Source organism: Myotis yumanensis, unplaced genomic scaffold, assembly GCF_028538775.1.
Source record: "Myotis yumanensis isolate MYYU_CA2020_CCGP unplaced genomic scaffold, mMyoYum1.0.hap1 SCAF_11, whole genome shotgun sequence".
NCBI lineage: Eukaryota > Metazoa > Chordata > Mammalia > Chiroptera > Vespertilionidae > Myotis > Myotis yumanensis.
The window spans coordinates 22,586,274-22,601,940 of NW_027223762.1; the positions used below are offsets into that span (position 1 = coordinate 22,586,274).

Consider the following 15,667-nt stretch of genomic DNA (forward strand, 5'->3'; position numbering starts at 1 on the left):
GGTTCCAACACATGTGAACACAAATTTGGTAGCTTCTAGAAACTATTGGTGGGCAACATTCACAGATGGCTGCCTCTAGGATCAGTTTTCTCCTTTTTAGCTTTATATTGTTGTTAGCTGCCCTTCAGGCTCAGGACCTTTGAGTTGCCTATTGCAAGTAATCCTGGGGTGTGAACAACCCAGGATTTGTTTAGAATGGTATCGAACAAGTAGCAACCCTCTTTGGTTTCTACTTTCATTGAGCATGATCTATCATATATCCCCAGGACTTACTGCCCAGTTCCTTTTCCTTTCTTCAAGGATCTGTGCTGGTATTCCTGTCCCCAAGGGTGAGTGGGTCTGTCATAGAAGATGAGAACTCCAATGTTAAGGAGAACAGAAGCTCATTAAAAATACGCATGGTTCAATTCATCCAGACAAAAGGCCTCACTCAGCAGAGGATCTCCATCTGAAGAGCTTCTCTCCAGGAGTACCCTGGCCTCTCAAGATGCTGACAGCAGTTTCCTGACTTAGCTGATTCAGCCCTGGTCGGCCTGCTCTTGGAGGATGCTTCATCATGTCAGCTTCCTGGTGATAACCGGCCTTAGCCCGCCATGCCTGTCTATTCCTGTGCCCTTGCTTATGGAATTTCTGCCCATCCAAAACTGAGCAGTTGTGGAAGTAAGTCTATGCTATAAAACCTGGAAGCACCCAGATCTCTCCTCCAAATTCAGTGACCCCTGCATCTAACAGGAAGACATACACAGATGCTGAAAACTGGTGTAGTATCTTTTTCTTAAAGGCAGGCTTGGCTTTGTACTTCTGCATCTCTGCTCACTTCTACACAGAGAACAAAGGAATTTTTGTGGAGGCAGGCACATCCCACATTCCTAGTTTACAGAATTTATTTTTAACCAGAACTACATTTAGAAATATATGAGCAACTATACTAGTAATAATAGGCGGAAGAAGAGAAGGCGTGTGTGTGGATTCATCTTTCTAGGTAGGTATGGCTCCAGTTAATATTTAAAATGGTCTCGAATTCTTTGAGCACACACTATCTGATGGGGGAGGTTGTGAAGAGAGAGACAGGTGGCGGTGGGAAAGCTGACCTAGGATTAAAAATTAATTGTACTCAATTTGGAAATTAGATCATTGTAGGCAGATGGATATGGAGTTTAATATGATTTTGTATTTAACTTTTTTGAGGAGATTTAAAATCTTATGCACCAACTAGGCAATTTATGAACTCACATTTCAGCTTTAATTCTACCTCATCACAAGTAGAATTATAGGGCTGGAAAAACTCCACCAATCGTTCTCCCTTGGAAAGAACCACACCCAGAGCCAGCCAAGGCAACAGGGATCCCTAACACATTTTTTTTTTTTGAGACTTCTAATTTAAGGTATTCTACAGCCAGTCTCCCTCGGGAGCAAATTCTGGTGTTCTACTTTTCCATTCTGTTAGCCTCTGCTGTGTTTCCTCTTCCCCTGCTCCAGGCAGCTGGATAGACCAAGAAACCTTTACCTCCACCTTCATCAGCTTCAGCCTCAGCTTTAGCATCTTCAGGGGCCTGCTTTGCTGTTCCATGGACTGTGAAGTGAGGCATGCTGGACCAGGGCACAGCCCTGGGCCAAAAGGGAAGGAGAGTAAACAGGGAGGGTCCTGCCCACTTAGGGTATAGGATTTGGGCCAGAAGGAACTAACCTGATTCTAGAGACTGGCCCACAACAGAGCTTGATCGATTCAAGATACAGTGCCCAAAGGGAAAAGAAAGCCTGGGCAAATGGCGGTCCTAGAGTGTCCTGTTTGGTTGGTGGTGTAAGGTAGGGAGAGATTCTGGGCAGCAGCAAGCATGCAGGAATTGGATCCAGCAGAGATGTGGTTCTGGAAGAGCTGAACATTCGGGAGGTATCGGCAAATGGATGAGGGCATAAAGAAGAGTTCGCTTTCTTTCAGGGAAAGATACTGGCAAGTAGGCAAGGGTTTCAGGGCCCGAATAAGCAATCCAGGGATCAGAATAATACTCAAATCCTGGAGGGAAGGTGGGCTCCCTTCTAGTGGTCATTGCTGATGCAGCTCTCCTCATTCTGCCCACTCTATCAGGGTACCTTATTACATCTTTGGAGTCAATGACCACCTTGGTGATTTCCTACTTTAAATCTAGTCCAGACCTTTTCTGGACTCCAGGCCTTCATCTCCAGCTGCCCACTGGACCCCTTAACATAACATGTTCAAAGAAACTCACAGCTTCCCCCAACCTGCTTTTCTTCCTATGTTCTTTATTTCAAGGGAAGGATTCATTCTTGATTCTTCCTTGTTCTCACTCACCATATTTAGTCTTTCATAAAACCCAATCGTATCTTCCTTCTAAATAGCTCCTAATTTTGTCCCCTCCTGTTTCACTGGCAATATCTTAGTCCTGGTCACCATCACAATTTCACCAGAATTTGTGCTATAACCTTTTAACTGTTCTCCTTGCCTCTAGTCATGCATGTCCTTTGCCAACTCTTCCTCCTAAATGTAACTTTGATTTTTATCTCTCTTCTACTTAAAATCTTCACTGCCCCCAGGATAAAATGCAGAACTCACCAGCTTAAAGGCTCATGACCTGCCCTGCCTACCTGTCCACCTCTTACTTCTTCTTCCACATCCTCCTCCAGCCATATTGAACTTCTTAAGGTCCCTGAGGAAGCCTAGATTTCTCTGGATGCCACATCTGTGTATATGGGGTTCTTCATGTGAATAACGTTTACTCATCTTTTGGGGTTCAATTCAAAGTATCATCTTCTCTAGGACTCTTCTCTGGGTGGATGCCCCTCTTACCTGCTCCCATAGCCAGAGTCTCCCTCTGGCCCTCCTGCTTGTTTCCTGTGTGTGTCTTCCTGACTAGACTGTGAACACGTCCTGGCAGAAACCAGGACTTTTCCACTGGGAGCAGTGTGGCAATGTGGAGATCATGGGTTTGAAAACCAGACCTGGAATAAGACACATGAACAAGGTCTTTATTATCTCAGGATCTCTATCTCATTAGCTGTAAATGATATTTCCTCATAAGTTGTCGTAAGGATTGAATGTGGTAATAATACAAAGCACTTGGCATTGAACTGGACACATTCAGAGGTGCAGAACCCTTTTTCTGCCAAGGGACATTTGGATATTTATAACATCATTTGGGGGCCATTCAAAATTATCCACTTAAAATTAGCTGCTATATTTGCTCAAACATTTAATTAACTCACCCCTAGACCAAATAATTTCGTGGGCCTTATGCAGCCTGAGGGCTGGACATTTCTCATTCCTGTTAGATGCTTAATAAATGTTGGATGAAGGGAGTACAGAAAGAGAAGCTCCAAATAGGCTTATAGGATTGTAGTCAATTCTGAGAGAAGCTTATGTGGGTCACCGTGGCCTCTGCCATCTTGGCAGAGAGATGACAGAGTTGAATGGAGTTAAAGCCATATTCAGTCTAGAGAGGAAATGCTAATCAGCGGTTCTCAGCCTGTGGGTCGTGACCCCTTTGGGGGTTGAACGACCCTCTCACAAGGATCACCTAAGACCATCGGAAAACACATATATAATTACATATTGTTTTTGTGATTAATCACTATGCTTTAATTATGTTCAATTTGTAACAATGAAATTGGGGGTCACCACAACATGAGAACTGTATTAAAGGGTCGAGGCATGAGGAAGGTTGAGAACCACTGTGCTAAGTGGACAGGAGCAAGGCAGCACCCAGGACCAATGGAAAGCGAGACAAGAAAGACGGAAAGTGAATGTGGGTGGTCTCAGTAAGACTGCATGCAGGGCCATTACTAAAGACTGGCTCAAAGGGGCTGACTTGCCAAGTGCCTTGAGCTGGCATTGGACAACAGGAAGCACATTCTCACCTCTCCCTCTGGAGCTTTGAAAACATACTTGCCTGGTCTCCACCTCCAGAGGTTTGGTTTCAAGTGCTCTAAAGTAGATTCAGGACTGTGCATTTTAAAAGCTCTTCAGAGAATTCTGGTGCAGGGAAGACTGAGAATCACCAGTCTAGCATGAAGGCAGCCCACCCAGAAGAGGGAGGAGGTGTGGATTAAGTTTGCATCTAGGCCCCTAGACTGTTCGCCATGTATAAGTGAGGGAATGGATGGTGGTGGGTGAGAGTGGCTGCTATTCTCTTACCTACTTTAGTGAGAACTAGCTTAGCACTAGAGCTGGCCCATCCACAGATGAAATGGCAGGGAACATGGAAAGACAAGGGTTGAAAGAAAGGAGCTATAGACACCCTTCCTGATCTCAAAATTCAGCCTGCCTCTCACCCCTTGCCAGAGGAGACCAGCTGCTTTTTGAGAGGAGGGAGCTCCCTTGGGAAGTGATGAGGTGGAGGAACACCTTTCCCTTCATATCCACTGCAACCACAGAGGGGAAAGCCAATGGAGAACTGCTGCTCACTTCTCCTGGGGAATAACTCAGAGATGGCAGCTTAGAGCTCATGGCCATTCTAAGAATGAAAGGAATTTATTTTAGATTAAAAAAAAAAAAAAAAGGAATCCCTAGCCAGCTGCAACAGACTCTTAGTTTGAAGAAGTCATAAATAAGAATGAGAAAAAAAAGGGGGGGGGGGGGGAGGAACTCTTATTAAAACATTAGAATCAGCTGATATTTATTTGAAAAAAAAAAAGCCTACTTCTCTACTCTGTGAATTTCCACAATCTGTATATGTAAAAGGTAATCAGGCTGATGACACCTATTATAGTTCACAGGAATAGACGCATCAAGGAGTGCTGTCAGGAAATGTCTTCAAGTAAAAGCTGGCCTTTATTTTATCACGCTGGTCCTCACTAGACCCTTCAAATATTTGATCATGCAAACCAGATCAAAAGTCATTGATCATGAGCCTATGCAATGCAAGTCTCTGCTTGGAAAGAAATTAGAAAAAGATGGCCCGTGATCAGTAAAATATGAAAGTGGCATCACCTCCCCTCCACTTTCAATGCAGAGGCATAGCCCAGGGAAGGAAGAAGATGAAATTAAAAACAGGCAAGAGGCTTACCTGTTGCTGACCTTGATGTGACCCCATCTCCCCAGCCCCACCCCACCCCACCCTCATCACACTTCACCTACATACACCTACATACACACCGATTACACCTCTTATCACCTTATTGTAAAATTAGTGCTGTAAAAAACTAAAGCTTTTGTGTCAGCAAAGTTTTCCCTCCCCACCCATCCCCCCCCCCCCAAAAAAAAAAAATCAGAAATTTTTGTAAAGTGGCTCGTAATCTTCCTGGAACTTACCTAATTGTAGAAAGACCTGAAAATAAAGGGACTTCCATTCCCAGTGGGCAGAGACTCGACATGGGCTATTTTAGTTCAATCATCTCTTCCTTTTTGGAAATTAACAGCTCAAGTCTCTATTGATTTAACATGCTGTCCCTGTGATGCAGTGGGGACTTCACACAAGTAATGAGGACAGAACGTTCTGTGATATTTTAACCCTTCTGGTCTTTTGTTTTTGTAATTTTCTCTAAAATGGAAACAACTCAAATACATAAATTGATTAGAGGGAACAAGACCAATACCTGCATTTCCTCTTGATATATATATTGAGTACAATAAATATATATAGATTGAGTATATATTGAGTACAATAAATATATATATGTGTGTATATATATATATATATATATATATATATATATATAGTAGAAATAAGGAATTTCTGTCTGTATCTCTGCAATGTACTTCTGAACCACAGATATTCTTGTAAAAGAGCAGGCTCCATAGGACAATAGGCAAGTGACTGGGCAGGGATGGAGGGGGCATGAATATGGGCCTTGATTTTCTTTCTTGGGTCTCTGCCTCTTTGTCTCAGAGTAGTCTGGGGCTGTGCTTGCTTGCAATGATATCAGCTTGCTGTGGGTAGAAATTATGATGATGAACTAAATTAGACATCATGACTTCAGTGTATGGAGAAGGAGGAGGAAGGAGGCATGGAGGTGGGAGCTGCTGTTTAAAGTACAGTAATGGAGTAATTGTCAGGATTAATCAATTACTTTATACAAAATTGGATTGTCAGGAAGGAATCTTCCTTTTGTTTTGAGGAAGGAAGAAGCAGTATCCTTTATTCCTCAGAATTTTAAGAGCAAGGAAAGTCTTCCAAATTATGGTGGGTGTGGGTGGGGAGATAAAAAGAGAAGCCTTGTTACTCAGACCACTTAGCGATGTTCAGTGAGCACCTGCTATGTGCAGAAGCCTGAGCTGGGCAGAGGAGAAGCCCCACCCCTGCCACAGACTGGGGATTTGCGAGTGGGGAGAGGTCACTGACATCCTGGCTTCTGCCCTCTTCCTTAGACAATGTCTCAGTCAGTCTCATACACTGTTGTAAGTTCGTGAAATTTATCTCTGGAATCCTCCTCTCCACCCCTACCTTGTGGTCGTCATCCCTGTGTGGTCATCAGGTTTTGCTCCTGTGGCTCCCACCTGGATCATTCCATTTCATTTTTTCCTCCCTGAGTTTATTATTCTTAGTTCCTTCTCTCACTGAAACTCTGAGTGGGGTAGTGTCCAACAATGTAGAACACTGGTCCTACCCTCACTGGGTGAATTTGGGCAAGTCTTTTCACTCTGTTGAGTCTTAACATTTTCTGTAAATAAGAATGGTATGGCCCTAGCCTGTTTGGCTCAGTGGATAGAATGTCAGCCTGTGGACCAAAGGTTCCTGGGTTTGATTCTGGTCAAGGGCATGTACCTTTGTTGCAGGCTCCTCCCCAGCCTTGGCCCTGGCCAGGGTGCATGCAGGAGGCAACCAATCAATGTGTTTCTCTCATATCAAAGCTTCTCTCTGTCTTTTCCTCTCTCTTCTACTGTCTCTAAAAGATCAATGGGAAAATATCCTTGGGTGAGGATTAAAAAAAAAAAAAAAGAATAGTAGGAACACTTGTATTGTGAAGATTAAATGAAGCAATAAAAGTGAAATTATCTGCAGTTAATTTTTATAGGGAATGTAGTACATGCCAGGCACTGTGCTGAATGCTCTATGTACAGTGTCCCATGTCATTCACACAACAGCCAGTCTGGCAAGCATTCTCATCCCCATGTACAGGAGAGGAAACTGAGGCTTAGAGAGATTGTGTAGCTTGTCCAAGTCACACTGCTAGTTTGCAGAGGTGACAGAATTTGAATTCAGTTTTGTCTTACTTCCAAGTCCATGATGCTGGTGCCCACAGTGCCCACTGCCTCTATAAATTCCCCTGTAAAATGCATGTCAACAAAGGTAATTTTATTAGATATAGATAATACCCAGTGGTATTCCTTATTAGACAGATTTGAAATTACCAAAGATCACATCATTTACGTGTAAAAAAAATGCAGGGTGATACATTTACATAGAACCACAGGCTTGAAATGATCTAGGCTTGTGGTTTTTAAACTCTGCTTCTCACAGGCCCCATACCAAGTTCTGCTTTTATTTGTTTTAAAATTTATCATTATTTCTAGGAAGTGTTTTGTCTTAAGAATGGTTCTAAGGCTTACTCTTTTCTAATTCACTCACAGTGATTTTACAGTGGCTTTTGGGGGGAGCATTTTGCCAAATCCTTAAGAGATAGCAAGATTCAAGGTTTCCTGACTTCTGGGTCAGGTCTCTCTTTACTCCTCAGTCCTAACTTTTGACATAATGTGTCCAATGTAGAAAAGAATTGAGAATATTAAAAATTAATCATCAAGAGAGACTTTTTCTAAGAAATATCTTAAGAAGCCACATAGGTCTGGCTGATCTAAGCAAAAGCAGTAGAAGACTCAACCAGTAGAAAGTAGTAAGGCATGGTAGCAAAAATAAGAAAAAAAAAGATTTGAGAAAGGCTTGGCAGTGATGTCCAGTAGTGAGTATTATGAACATGTCTCCTATGGGAATAAGCAAAGAACTATAATCCTGTGAGGCCCTTACATTCACTTATTCATTCAACCATCATTTATGAAACATCTACTGTATGCCTGGCACTGTACTAGGCAGAGGGACCACAAAGGTGAATAACAAAATGTTCCTGCACTCAAGGGGCTGATTAACTAGAGTGGGAGGTTAGGTTGCAGAGGAATTAGTGTGGTGAGAGCAATGATAGATATCTACAGAGTTCTAGGGATACTTCAAGAAGGGATATCCCCATCCTTGTCTTGGTGGAGAGAGGGTGGTGATTAGGAAACCCTTTTCGAAAGATGTAAAATGCCAAGGTGTACTTGGGAAGAATTCAAATTAGAGGAGATTGACATTAGAGGACATTGTTCTGGCCTTAGGTAGAAGTGAATTTAGTTTCTTCTTTTTCTGTTGAGACAGATATGGGCCATCCAGCAAGGCTCCTTGACCATAAGCCACAAACCGATCAAAACACAAACCGCATTGCCTCAGAGCTATTGCTAAGTAGAAGTTCTGCCTTCAATTACTATAAATAGCTTCCTAAGATTTTTTCTTCCTACAAAGATGAAAACAGTTCTTCCTCAGAATCAGAGCCTATTACCTTTTTTCTCAGTGATCGCCTGGCTCTTACCTTCTTTGTTTGATTTTAATATATGTGTATGCTGTGGGAGGCACACTACATGTCTATTGGATACTTGAAAAAAATATAAAAATGAACCCGTACTAGTTGTGGAAGGCTATATTCCTGAAACAAATGGACCCTAAAATACAATAGTCAAAATCCAGCAGAAGTTTATCACTCATAAAGCAGGGTGAACATTCCAGTTAGCAGTAGCTCTCATCCACCTAGAGAATCATGGCCCCAAGTTCATCCATCTAAGATTCTGCTTCCCTACAGTCTTAATGTATATCAGCATCCACTTAAAGGAAGAGGAAAGAAGGTGCAAACACTTTAAGAGCAACATTCTCCCTCATATTTTATTGGCAAAAATAAATCACATGACCACATATGACTGCAGGGGCTGCTGGGAAGTATAGTTTCAGGCTGAGCAGCAGCTTCCAGGCTCAACTCTATTGCCATGGACAAGGAAGATTTTGGTAGGCAGCTACTGTTTTCATGTAAACCGAGAGAAAAGAAAATGGATAGTCACAGAAAATCTGTTAGAAAGTTATTGATAAGAATGCTTACCACAAATCAACAAGTTACACACCTTAAGCTTACTGAATGTTGTATGTCAATTATATCTCAATAAAACTTGGAAAGAAAAAAAAAGAATGCTTCTCAGCTCTAGCACACTTTATAGTTTTTTGCTTGGTAATATCAATAACTGACACTTCTTTAAAAGCTTCAGATAGAAGCCTATTCATAAATGGAGAACATGAAGCCACAACCAGTGATTGTATATTGCTTGTTTGTTAAAACCCTGATTATTTTTTAAGATATTTAAGGAATCTCACAGCTAGATAGATAGTATTAACAGCAGTAAATCATGGGAAATGTCAGATTTTCTCAGTCAGATAAATTTAATCACATCTACAAATATTTTTCAATGCCTTTGCTAGGCTAAATACTTTGGGATAATATAGCAAAACCACTGTGAAATAAAAGTTCAAAATATATATGTATATGAGGTTGAAATAGAAGTAATGTAGCCAATGATACCATTGGTTTCCAAAAAGGTTGCATAGAAAAAGAAATGTAGATATGGTCAGAAGGAGAAAGAATTTGAACAAAGTCTTAAAGTGTGGGTGAAATGTTGGTAAGTGTAATGGATGGGAAGATGTTACATGTATGAAAGTTCCGGAAGCAAAAGAGAACCAAAGTATGTGTGAGGAACAGAGAGGAGATCATCATAGATGAAGAAATGGATAACACTGACTCATTAAAATGGTGATTCTTTATGAATGGGTTCAGGGTATGAGAAATGAGGAGTTAACCTTCTGCTTTCTAGGTGGTAATGAGGCAGGAAGTAGTGTGTGTAGCTTGGAATACTCCCTAAGTAATGCTGTTACATGTCTTCATTGAAACATTTTGAAATACAATTTTAATATGTTATATTTAATTAGTTTTTCTTTCTTCTTTAATTTATTGGGGGTGAAATTGGTTAATAAAAACCATACAGGTTTTGCCCTGGCTGGTATGGCTCAGGCGGTTGAGCATTGTCCCATGCACTGAAAGGTCACTGGTTCAATTCCCAGTCAGGGCGCATACCCAGATTATGGGTTTGATCCCTGGTTGGGGTGTGTGCAGGAGGCAACCGATCAATGTTTCTTTCTCTCCATCTCAGTTTTCTCTCTCTCAAATCAATTTCTTAAAAACCCATACAGGTTTCAAGTGTACAACTCTATAATACATCATCTGTATATTGTATTGTGTGTTCACCATACCAGGGCAAGTCTCCTTCCATCACCATTTATCCCCCTATCCTCCTTCACCTCTCCACACACCCCTCCCCTTAACTGTTTATTGAAAATGTTTGACTTTTATTTTTAAGCCTGGACTAGACTTCAAGTTTTGAAGCACCTGGACAATCTTTCAAACTAAAACTAAGATTCCACTTAGCATGACCATAACAGGTTCTATGCACTTAATAGGGGACCGATAGATTATTTAATTGATAAAATGATTGGTGAACACCTTAAGATAGGTTCATGGAATAACCACGTGGTGGGAAGAATTCTAAAGATAGCCCCCAAGATTCCTGACCTCTGGTTATTCAATGAAAACTAATCTAGGCAATGTTGTGAGATTTTACAGATGTAATTTAGTCCCGAGTTAGTTGACCTTAATGTACAAAGAGCCTTTTAAAAGCAGAGCTTTTAGTAGAAGAAGTCAGAGAGATCTGAGTGTGAAGACTCAACGTGCCATTTCTGACTTTAAAGATGGGGATGACCTATTGAGAAGGAATGTGGGTGGCCTCTAGTAGACAGTGGCCCCACTGTAGATGGGGACCTCAGCCACAAGACGCTACATTCTAACAACAACCCAGGTGAAGTTGGAAGCAGATTCTTTCTGAGAGCCTCCAGGAAAGAGCCCAGTCTGACCAACATTGGATTTTGACCGTGTCAGACTCTCAGTGGAGCCCAGTTGAACCTGCCCAGACTTCTGGCCTACAGAACTATGAGCTAATAAATGAACGTTGTTTTGAGCTAAGTTTGCAGTGATTTCTTACATAGCAATAGAAAACTAATAAGAATGATACCTGAATTCTATTTAAGGAGAGGTTGCGTATTTTAAGGCTCAGTTCTAATCAACTATGAAAACTTGCCTGATCACCCTAGTGTGATCCTTTTCTCCTCCCTGGTCCTATAGGACTTTAATCATTCTGGATTTAGATATCATATAGTATGGCACCTGTGTACTTGACCCTTCTTTTTTAAAATATGTTTTTATTTATTTTAGAGAGAGAGGAAGGGAGAGGGAGAGAGAGATAGAAACATCGAAGACAGAGAAACATCTCTTGGCTGCCTCCTGTACACCCCATACTGCAGTAACCTCTTGGTTCATAGGTCGACACTCAACACCACCTGGGCAGTGCCTGACCTTTCTCCCCCACTCCCCCAAGTGGTCAGCTCCTTGATGACAAGAATCGAATCAAGTCTACAGTTTCTACTTCTAAGAGTATGGGAGTGACCCGGCCTGTGTGGCTCAATGGTTGAGTGTTGACCTATGAACCAGGAGGTCAGGGTTTGATTCCTCATGAGGGCACATGCCTGGATTGCAGGCCCGATCCCCAGTAGTGGGAATGCAAGAGGCAGCCAATTGATGATTCTCTCTCACCATTGATGTTTCTATCTCTCTCTCCCTCTCCCTTCCTCTCTTTGAAATCAATAAAAAAACATATTTTAAAAAAAATTTTTTTAAGAGTATGGGTGTGTAGGAGGAGGTGGTGGGTAAGCCTGATTTTGAAGAATATTCTATCAACAAAAGCCAATGAAATGTTGTGAGAAAGAGCAAATGGCTATGGCTTTCTCTCAATAAAGAAGAACCTGGGTCAACATTCAGTTGCTAAGATCAAAGTTACAGATCTGAACTGAGTGCCAGCCTGACCAGGGTACTATCCCTACATTTGGACAAACCAGAATGACTAGTCTGACTCATAAAGGTATAATTGAGACCCTTCTCGTTATGAGTCTGTTTTATTCTTAGTGCCAGTTATTACTTCATAACCACGGCTTTATCCTGTCCCTGTTTGTTGCTAAGGCTGTGACCATGGCAGGGCGTAAAGGCCTGGCTTACAAATTACAACGTTCTTTTCTTACGTAATCGTGTAAGAAACAGTCTTACCAGCCTTCAAATGCAATATCCTTTATTTCAGAGAAACGCCTTGTTTCAGAAAAACTCCTTAATGCACATGTATTTCTAATATGAGTGAAGTTTATTCTTTTATCTATATGCATGTCCCACTAAAGCAAATACATTTTAGAAATGCTCAGCACATTTTATACACCTGCAGACGATTCTGTAAGGTGTTGGCAGTGTGCTCACCATTCTGCAAGGCGTCTGAGGGCCTGCTCCAGGACTGTGAATTCATTTTTCCTTCCTTTCTCCATGGGTAGCCAAGGACGAATTATCCCCCTGTTAGTGCCTTACAGTACCAGAAGGAATGATCAGAAAATCCCTGAAATAGAAGAGTTTTGCTCGGGATCAATGTTTAACCCGAGGTTAGAAAGCCTGGTTTTAGGAAACTGTCATGACACCCAATGGTGATTTTATTTGATAAGTCTCAGAAACTAAATCAAATGCAGTTTTCTTTTTCTTATTTTCAGATGAAAAAAAAAAAAGACTTGAAAATTTGCTAGCAATATTTTCACTAGATTTCCTTGGTCTTATGTGCACTAACTCAGAAAGTATCTCGAACTCCTCCTACTCCATCTACCCTCCCCCCAAAACATCACATTCAAGTCCAAATCCAGGAGGTTCAATCTCCAAAATATCTTTCAAAACCATTCTCGTTTCTCCATCATTATCCTCACTGCCCTGAGTAAGTTTCCCAGTCTCCCAGCCTCTCTCTCCTGCAAAATAGACCTGAAATGATTTTTCTAAAACATCAATCTAGTCATGCCATTCACTGTTTTGCTTAAAGTCCTCTGTCCCTTTGCCATCGGGGTACATTTCAAACTCCTGCGCCAGACTGGTTGTGCCTTTGCCTATTTCTCCAACCTTATCTCCTGTTTTCACCCGCACCCTTTCCTTTTTCAGTGTTTCTCAAAGTGAAGTCTTTAGACTGTCCCCAAGAAACTCACTACCTCTTAAAGTTATACATTCCTGAATCCTGTCATTTAAAATCAGGACTGTTTAAGAAAATCTGGGGCATTATCATTTCTAACTATTTATCGAGTGGTTAAAAACAAATGGCATAGTGTCCCAAGAAATGGTATTAATTTATTTTCCATTGAAAATAGTTTTAGTGGGAACAACAACAACAAAAAAACACCACACCCTGACCTGTTTTCAGAGAAGACAATAGGCTAAAGCAGTGATTTTCAACTTTTTTCATCTCATGGCACACATAGATGGACCCTAAATTCCTCCTGAGTCACCAGTGGAAGGAAAGCTTTGCCAACCTTCTTTGGACTTTGAGTAAGAAATAAATTTTTGATGTGTTTTAGTCATTGTACATATTAATTTGCCAGGGCTGCCATAACTAAAATTTTGTGGCACACAAAAAATATAATATACATTATATATAATATAATCTGACAAGAAATAGGTATAATTTTGATTCATTCACACCGGATGGTTATTGTTGTGTTGGCTTTTGTCATTTTTTAAATTTGACAATCTAAGGGGAAAGAGGTCGGTGCCCATGACTAAATAGTCAGGTACTGCATGTTTTAAAAATTCTTGCAGAACACCAGTTGAAAATCACTGGGCTAGATAGTGTGTGTGTGTGTGTGTGTGTGTGTGTGTGTGTGTGTTGGAAGGGTTAGAATGATTGTTGAGGGAAGGTCTTGAGAGAGAGTCTGAAAAGGTGTCATTTGATACAAAAAGTGCTCTGGAATAAATATGAATTCAAGCAGTGAGTTTTTCAGTGTTTTCTATTGTTCCCCTAAGGTTGGTCAAGAGTTTATTTTCATTGGAAATTATATTTCAACAGAAGTATAAAATAATGCATGCTCAATGATGAAAGTAAAACCATTAAAGAAATCTCAAGAGGGCTAAAAGTAACACAAGGAAAAAAATCAGCCTGTATTTTTTTAAACAATGGAAAGAATTCCCATTTGTTTGTAATTAAATACTAATAAAACCCTGCTTCCCACAAAGGTATAAATAAATCTGTTACTACTCTTACTAAGAGACAATCTGGATCATTGAGAAGCTATACTTATTTGTTTTAACCGAATCTTCAAGAAAATTAGTTTTGTGACAGAAAATAGTGTAACCCAATATTCCATGGCCACCTAACCTGATAACAAAGGAGGCTGGGGGGAAGGTCAAATGTATTTCCTAAGTCTCTCTATTCTCAAAAATAACCATCTTAAAATAATGTCCCCCAAGGCATATTTTGGGGTGGCAAACTCTGCTCCCCCTCAAATATTTTACTCATGCCTGATTTTATAACATCATGCATTGTCTGTCAGAATATATTGGTACATTGAGAAATGCAGATCTTCCAAATGTTGACACATGTCATTATACAACCCCCCCCCCCCCCAAAAAAATCACATTCATTAATATCACCTATTCCATTGGAAAGGTCTTCTTTAAATACTGGGAAGTTGTCAAGTTCACAGTGGCAGACATAAGGTTTTTTAAATTCTCATTTCCACATGAAAGCCCAAATTTTATCACTGGCAACAAATACTGTCAATTATATTCATTGACATGACAGGCCCACTAGATTCATCTTTAAGAAAATGTTTCCTAAATATCCAAGTTTCAATAACTACAATTTTTCTATCTGTCATTCTTCTAAGTCAAAATGGCATTCCATGAAAAAAGGAGTTAGTTCAGCTTGCAAACCAAAGAACAAGTGTTTTTCCTCAAGATAACCCCTGTTACAACATGCAGCACCAGGGCTTTCTGTACACAACCCATCTCATCACACAGATGTTAAAAAGATGTGTACTCGAGGGTTAAGATTGAACAAAATGAAGAATTTTTGTTGTTTCACCAAGAACATTCTTAAGTGAAACTGGCATCTTAAATTTTATTTACTTATTTGTCTGTTTACATATTTATTTTCTTACAGGCAGTCTTTGGCAGTGAACAATAGAATTCCTATTATTATAGTTTGGTGCTTTCATTACTAAGGCACCAGCGGTTTTACCCACCAGTGCTTCTGTACCATCAGTGCAAATGTCAACATAGCGAAAAAGGCAGATAATGTCATAGTATTATTAGGAAAATAGTTTTGACCTGAAAGGGTTTTGGTGAGTCCAGGGAGAGGCAGACCACACATTGAGACCCACTATCACAGAAAATAACCATATTTACTGACAAAGAATCTTTAATATCTAAAACAGAATGTTGGAGTAGATCATTGATTAATCTACCCTTTAAAATTTTTTTATTTTTCAATGATAGTTTACATTCAATGTTATTTTATATTAGTTTCAGGTGTACAGCAGTGTTTAGACAATCATATACTTTACAAAGTGTTCCCCCCAATATTTCTAGTACCCGCCTGCCACTGTACATAGTTATTACAATATTATTGACTATATTCCCTGTGCTGTACTTTACATCCCTGTGACTATTTTGTAACTGCCAATTTGTTCTTTTTCATCCCTTCATCTTTCACCTCTCCCCTCTGGCAACCAACAGTCTGCTCTCATTTCCA

At 40.5% G+C, this 15,667-nt stretch overlaps 1 long non-coding RNA gene across 3 annotated transcripts in view; it reads left to right on the forward strand.

Annotated features, from left to right (window-relative positions):
- Positions 1-15,667, forward strand: part of LOC139019404 (uncharacterized) — a 90,711-nt gene that overhangs the window by 60,788 nt on the left and 14,256 nt on the right. The window contains exon 6 of one of the 3 annotated variants that reach the window (XR_011473101.1): positions 417-1,601. The exons of the other annotated variants lie outside the window; for them this stretch is intronic. This is a non-coding gene — a long non-coding RNA (uncharacterized lncRNA). Of the gene's footprint in view, positions 1-416; positions 1,602-15,667 lie in introns of those variants that run through there. 3 annotated transcript variants of the gene reach the window in all.